The sequence below is a fragment of the Brassica napus genome, chromosome A6, assembly GCF_020379485.1.
Source record: "Brassica napus cultivar Da-Ae chromosome A6, Da-Ae, whole genome shotgun sequence".
NCBI lineage: Eukaryota > Viridiplantae > Streptophyta > Magnoliopsida > Brassicales > Brassicaceae > Brassica > Brassica napus.
The window spans coordinates 13,334,596-13,336,797 of record NC_063439.1 but is presented as its reverse complement, the minus strand read 5'-3'; the positions used below and the strand labels follow the sequence as shown (position 1 = coordinate 13,336,797).

At 45.7% G+C, this 2,202-nt stretch overlaps 1 non-coding gene across 1 annotated transcript; it reads left to right on the top strand.

Annotated features, from left to right (window-relative positions):
- The first annotated feature begins 1,506 nt into the window (after window positions 1-1,506).
- LOC125575982 lies at window positions 1,507-1,612 on the top strand. The gene has a single exon (XR_007314522.1). It is a non-coding gene; the product is annotated as a small nucleolar RNA R71 (small nucleolar RNA).
- The last annotated feature ends 590 nt before the right edge of the window (window positions 1,613-2,202 follow it).

Genomic DNA, 2,202 nt, shown 5'->3' with positions numbered 1-2,202 from the left:
CATTAATTGGGGAAATTCAACACCCTTGACTACGCATGGTATTGCAAACTTCCCAGGATCACTCTTCTTCGTCAATGTGATCCTGTGCTTCATCTTCTCTCTGACTTGATGAAACATTCTCCTAATGTCCTCCTCAGTTACCTTTGTTTCTCTGAAGAACATCCACAACCTGTGTGTGAAGTTAGCTTCATCAAAAGGTTTTTCGATTGGGATTCTGAGACCATCCATTTCCTTATCGTTAGCTTCCCGCTTAAGGTTTTTAGGAATCTTCTCCTTTCTTTTCCTTAACCTTCTCCCTTCAGATTCTTAATCAAAGAGTTGGTTTTTGGTTCGGGTGGGTTTGCTAATGGTTTAGGTGGTGGTCTGAGTGCGTTGATGTAATCATTATCGATTGAGGGTAACCGCACTCGGTATGTCAGAGGTGCCTGTCGATCGATGGGAGGTGTGTTGTGACGATCGACGTCGGACTCACTCTGTCGATCGATGGTTGGGTCAACTGATCGATCGATTTTATCATAGAAAGGGGAGGGTGGGTGAGGATGCTTAGCTGTGAATTCTTCATAAGTTAGAATTCGAACCGCATTGCACTCAGTCGATTTGGCAGACGACGACGATCGATGAATGGAGTAATCTGTCCATCGATCTTCATCATGGTCTGTCGATCGATGTGAGTTCATCGACATCGGTCGACACCATTGGGATCCGCCGAGACTCATGGAGCTTTCGATTTCGAAGTCTCCTTCCTCAAGCTTTTCATTTCTCACCACTCGCCAGAAATCATCATCTATGATGGCATTTATGTGGTGTTTCCCTTTGTCGGCTCCTGCCTCTCTAGCGAAAGCTTCTTGCCTCTTTATAGTCTCGCCCGTCTGAACTTCTTAGGTTTCAAGTTTTCTCACCTGAGTCCCTAAGGTCTCGATTTTGGTGTTCAGATTGTTATAGGCGGAGTCTATTTTACCGTTGAAATCCACGGTGATTTGTTGTTGTCCCAACAGTACTCGATCAAGCATTTCTTCGATCTTGCTTTCCTGAGTCTGGGGTGGTGGATTTTGGTAGTAAGAGTTCGAGTAGCTTTTGTTGTTGTTGAAGGGTTTTTGAAATTGTGAATTCTGGTTACTTCTTTGGCCATTTCCAAAGAAGTTTCTGGTTCCGCCCTGGTTTCCAAATTTCTGGAATCTGGTACCTCCGATGTAGTTCACATTTTCTTCTCCTTCCGTATCTGCTACTTCTCCTTCAGCTGAACAGACTTGCTTCCTAAGAAGCTCGTGCACCACATCTAACTTAGCTCTTACTTCGTCCATATGTTCCTTCCCGATAGAGGCTACAGACTTCTTCTGTTCAGAGTCAGTGTTTTTGGTGCTGCTGTTGTTAGCAAGGTTTTCGATAAGTCTCACAGCTTCCAATGGATTCCGAGTAGTGAAGTTTCCTTCACTCGCCGTATCAAGGGCCATTTGATACTGTAAGGCGAGACGTCGGAAGAAAGTGCTTAGCAGCTGCACTTCGTTAAATTTGTGGTGTGGACAGTCTCGCTGGAAGAACCTAAATCTAATCCACACATCTTTGAAGGACTCTCCAGCCTTCTGCGAGAATGTGGAAATTTTGTTCCGAAGTTCTTCAGCGCGCGCCTCATCGAAGAAGTTTCGTAAGAAAGCATTCTTGATGTCGCTCCAGGATGTTAAACATCATGTGGGTTGCTGCCTAAGCCAGTGCATCGCTTCTCCATTCAGCGTGTATCTGAAGAGCTTGCACAGCAGGTAATCTTCGGGGACTCCTTCCATCCGAATAGCAGCGATTAGATCCTCGAACCGTTCCAAATGGTCCATAGGATGCTCGTGCGGTAACCCAGAGTAGGGTATCTGCGACACGAGAGTGTAGTATTGAGGCTTCAGCTCAAAATTCTGCTTCTGGATCTCCGGAAGTCGAATAGCTGATCTGTTGGAATAGTACTCATCTGGGCGATTGTAGTCGGCCAGTGGTTTCGATCGAGCGTCCTCATCTACAGGTTGAGCAGCTCCTGTAGCATCAGCATCAGGGATTACAGTTCCCTGAGCATCTATTTTCTGACCTGTTGCATTACGCAGATGACTGGCCTCGTCATACAGGTTTCCATTCTCGTCCTGAGTTAGACTAATAATGTTTACCATTTTTGACGACACGGTATCGATAGACGTACGCGGTGTAGTATCGATCGTTGTCGAACGA